Source organism: Musa acuminata, chromosome BXJ2-2, assembly GCF_036884655.1.
Source record: "Musa acuminata AAA Group cultivar baxijiao chromosome BXJ2-2, Cavendish_Baxijiao_AAA, whole genome shotgun sequence".
In the NCBI taxonomy this organism is placed as follows: Eukaryota; Viridiplantae; Streptophyta; class Magnoliopsida; order Zingiberales; family Musaceae; genus Musa; species Musa acuminata.
Window position 1 is genome coordinate 15,342,455 of NC_088339.1, and position 5,483 is coordinate 15,347,937.

Genomic DNA, 5,483 nt, shown 5'->3' on the forward strand with positions numbered 1-5,483 from the left:
CTCTTGAGGTCACTCATGAAGGCACTAGCCGAGTGAAAGAGTCCAAAATCAACATCCTTGTGCACTCTTATGAACTTTTCCGAATGAAACCAAGTGAGTCTATCGGAGACATGTACACCTGGTTTACGGATGTCATCAATGGACTCAAAGCTCTTGGTAAAGAATTTACTAACTTTGAATTAGTAACTAAAATCTTAAGATCCCTCCCTAAAAGTTGGGATCTAGAGGCCATTCAAGAGGCCAAAGACCTTAAAGCATTCCCTCTTGAAGAGCTCATTGGGTCTCTAATGACCTACGAAATGACTTGTCAAGATCATGACGAGCTCGAGAACCCCCTTCTAAAGAACAGGAAGAATATGACACTCACATCACAAGAAGATCACTTGAAAGAAACATCAAGTGATGAGGACAGTGAAAATGACATTGCACTTTTGACTCAAAAATTTAAAATTTTTTTAAGAAAGCTCTAAAAGCAACTTGGGACAATTCAAGTGATTCCGAAAGTGAAGAAGCTAGCAACAAAGAGGAGGCAAACTTCGCGCTAATGGCTTTAGGAGAAGAGGTATGTGATTTAATTAATGAAGATTTATCTTTTGAATAACTCTCTATCGCTTTTCATGAATTATTTGATGAATGTAGAACTATTAGTAAGAAGTTAAATATCTTAAAGAAAGAGCATGTCTTACTATAAAATAAGTTTGATAGTCTTCAAAATCCTCCATGCTCTAAATGTGAGTATTTAGAAGCAATAAAAAATAAAAATTTGCTACTTCAAGAAATCTTAAACAAGTTTAAGGTCGGTAGCAAAGGATTAGACATGATCCTTGCAAACAAGGGTCACGTCGTAAATAGAAGTGGAATTGGATTTGTAAAAGGATCACATTAAAATCCTACCACTTTCATAAAAGGACCTACATTGCATGTTTCATCTTATATGAAATGTAACTTTTGTTGCAAATCCGGACATATTGCCTACAAATGTCCGTTTAGGAAAATTAGTCCACATAAATTAATATGGGTTCCTAAAGGAACTATAAATAATTCAATAATGAATAACAAAATTAGTGGATCAATTTTTGAGGCACCCAAAATCAAATGGGTACCTAAAAATCATCCTCTTTTGTAGACAAACCCATAAGCTAGGAGCAAGAGATGGTATCTCGATAGTGGATGCTCAAGAGATATGACTGGAGATCCATCTCATTTCTCTATGCTCACTAGCAAAGAAGAAGGGTACGTCACCTTCGGAGACAACAACAAAGGCAAAATCATTGGCAAGGGAACAATAGGTAACAAATTAAGTTTTTCTATTGATGATGTATTACTAGTTGATGGATTGAAATATAATCTCTTGAGTATTAGTCAATTATGCGATAAAGGTTATATCGTTAGATTTGAATCAAATATGTGTATTAATGAAAACCAAATAATAACATGACTATGATTGTATTAAAACAAAATAATGTCTACACCATCAATCTTGATGAACTAAGTAATGAAATGTGCTTCTCTGCTCTAAATGATGATGCTCGGCTTTGGCATAGGAGATTAGGCCATGCAAGCATGAAACTAATATCTAAAATCTCATCTAGAGAATTAGTACGAGGGATTCCAAATATGAAGTTTATTAAGGACAAAGTATGCGATGCATGTCAACTAGGTAAACAAAACTAGTTTCAAACCAAAAAATCAAATTAGCACCACTAGACCATTACAATTGATCCATTTGGACTTATTTGGACCAATTGACACGACAAGTCTAGGAGGAAGCAAATATGCTTTTGTAATTATGGATGACTATACTAGGTACACTTGGACCTATTTCTTAGTTCACAAAAGTGATTATTTCAAGTGTTTCTCTAAATTTTGTAAACTCACTCAAAACGAAAAAGGCTTCATGATTTCATCAATTCGGAGTGATCACGGTGGCGAATTTCAAAACCGTGATTTCCAAAATCTTTGTGAAGTTAATGGATATAATCACAACATCTCCACTTCAAGAAATCCTCAACAAAATGGAGTAGTTTGAAAGAAAAAATAGAAACCTACAAGAAATGGCAAGAACCATGTTAAATGAACATAGTCTACCTAAGTATTTTTAGGCCGAAGTTGTGAATACAGCGTGCTACATCATGAATAGGGTTCTAATAAGACCGTCTTTATCAAAAACTCCCTATGAATTATGGAATGACAAAAAATCAAATGTTTTTTATTTTAAAGTTTTCGGTTGCAAATGCTTTATTTTGAATGAAAAGGATGTCTTAGGAAAATTTGATGCTAAATCTGATGAAGGCATCTTTCTTGGTTACTCTTCCGTTTCTAAGGTTTTTCGAGTTTTTAATAAGAGAACCTTAGTTATAGAAGAGTCTATTAATGTAGTTTTTAATGAAAATTTTGATTTAAAGAAAAATAATTTTGATGATGATCTTGGTTTTGATAATTCGAATTTAAATGAACCCTCTCCTCAAAATAGCAACTTGGATGTATCTTCTTCCGAAATTTTCTTACCGAAGGAATGGAAGTATATAGATGCTCATCCAAAGGAGCTAATTATAGGAGATACATCAAAAGGGGTTCAAACTCGTTCCTCTTTCAAGAATTTTTGTGCTAATGCCGCCTTCCTTTCTCAAATTGAACCTAAATGCATTGACGAGGCTATAAAAGATGATTTTTGGGTTATTGCAATGCAAGAGGAATTGAATCAATTTGAGAGGAATAAGGTATGGAAGCTTGTTCCTAGACCAAGTGACCACTTAGTCATAGGTACTAAGTGGGTCTTTAGAAACAAGTAAGACGAAAATGGTATCGTGGTTAGAAACAAGGCTAGATTAGTGGCCAAAGGTTTCAACCAAGAAGAAGGTATCGATTACGAAGAAACCTTCGCTCCCGTGGCTCGATTAGAAGCCATAAGGATGCTCCTTGCCTATGCTAGTAGTAATAATTTTAAACTATTTCAAATGGATGTCAAAAGTGCTTTCTTGAATGGTTTTATTTCCGAAGAAGTATATGTCGAACAACCTCCCGGATTTGAAAATTCTCTTCTTCCTAATCATGTATTCAAATTGACTAAGGCCCTCTATGGCTTGAAACAAGTTCCTAGAGCTTGGTATGAAAGGCTTAGTTCCTTTCTTATTTTAAATAATTTTACTAAAGGCAAGGTTGATACTACATTGTTTATTAAACATTTTGAAAATAATTTTCTTATTGTGCAAATTTATGTTGACGATATTATTTTTGGCTCTTCGGATGAATCACTATGTGAATCATTTGCCAAATGTATGAGTCTTGAATTTGAAATGAGTTTAATGGGTGAATTAACTTTCTTTTTGGGATTACAAATCAAACAACTTAGTGATGGTATATTTCTTAACCAATCTAAATATACATTAGAATTGTTAAAACGATTTAACATGGATAATTCAAAAGCAATAAACACCCCTATGAGCACTGCGACTAAGTTAGATATGGATGAAAATAGTGAAAATTTCGATCAAAAAACATATAGGGGAATGATAGGTAGTCTACTCTACCTCACCGCGACTAGACCGGATATTATGTTTAGTGTAGGACTTTGTGCTAGGTTTCAATCTAATCCTAAATTATCTCATCTTAAGAGTGTTAAAAGAATATTTAGGTATCTTAAAGGAACTCCAAATTTAGGATTGTGGTATCCAAAATCTGAAAAATTCGATCTAATAGCTTATGCAGATGCCGATTTTGGCTGATGCAGGATAGATAGAAAAAGTACATCCGGAACATGCCAATTTTTAGGACATGCACTTGTTTCTTGGACTTCCAAGAAACAAAATTCAGTTGCACTATCTACGGCGGAAGCCGAATACATTGCTGCAAGTGCATGTTGTGCACAAGTTGTTTGGATGAAAAATACATTAGAAGACTATGGAATTCACTTTAAAAACATTCCCATAAAATGTGATAATACTAGTGCCATATGTCTTACTAAAAATCCAATTCAGCACTCTAGAACTAAGCACATCAACGTTAGACATCATTTCATACGCGATCATGTCCTTAACAATGATGTTGTTCTAGAATTCATTGACACAAAGCATCAATTAGTAGATATATTTACAAAAGCTTTGAACGAAGATCAATTTGAATTCATTAGAAGGGAATTAGGTATGTTAAATTGTCCCAAAGAATAAATGTGTTTGAATGGATTTTCCGTAAAGTTTTTCATTCTCTCTGATCAAGATTTTATGATTTTATGAATCTCGAAATTGATTTTGATGGCTTGATCAAGATTAATGATTTTATGAATCTCGAAATTGATTTTGAAGGCTTGATCAAGATTAATGATTTTATGAATCTCGAAATTGATTTTGATGGCTTGATCAAGATTAATGATTTTATGAATCTCGAAATTGATTTTGTTGGCTTGATCAAGATTAATGATTTTATGAATCTCGAAATTGATTTTGATGGCTTGATCAAGATTAATGATTTTATGAATCTCGAAATTGATTTTGATGGCTTGATCAAGATTAATGATTTTATGAATCTCGAAATTGATTTTGATGGCTTGATTATGAGTTTCAAGTTGACAATTTGAATGAGTTTGTATTCGAATTATGATCTTGACTTATTGGAGTTACTACTTGAATTTTTTAATCACGATCTCTTCCTTGTACACCTACAATTTTTGATTATAGAAAGAAGAGATTTGATAAAATGGATGAATGTTGAATTTTCCTTTATGATGAACTCGACATAAACATTTTAACATACTTAATTTTGGATGATAAAATTTTTGTATGATCAATGTTATAATCACAAATTATGTGCTTCAAGTCTCATTCCCTTTTTGTTGATGACAAAGGGGGAGAAAAGTGATGACTTGTACCATTTTGATAGCATGACTTATATAAAAATTGATTGATCCTTGAGAATGTCTTATATGCCTTGCAAAATCCTTGAGAATATCACAAGATTGATTGATCATATTGAAAGCATGCCTTACATCTATATCATGAAATTCATGTTGAAAATCTTTATCTCCTATCGTAGTAAAAATCATCCCATATCATTTGACTTATGATTTTCATCGAAGTTTCGCATTTACTATTGCTTAATGAGAATAACGATAAGTTCTACGGTTAGAACTTATCAGTTTATGCTTGAATTCAATGAATGAAATTCAAGTGTTTTCATCTTCTCATAATATGACATATAGATAGGGGGAGTTATGTTTAACTCCGTCATCAATTGATTGTCATCATAAAAAAGGGGGAGATTGTTGAATCTCGGATTTTGATGATAAAATCAATTGATGGGTTAATTGATCTAATCCATATTATTGAGCTAAGTGTGCAGGATTAACTACGATAACCAGAAAACACAAAGCAAGTATACCGGAGTCAAGTTCGATGGACGTTTAAGAGTCCGAAGAATCGTCGGAGATGTTGCCGGAACCAATCGAGAAGAAATCGGGAACCTGTCGGAATTTTCGGAAGTTTGCCGAA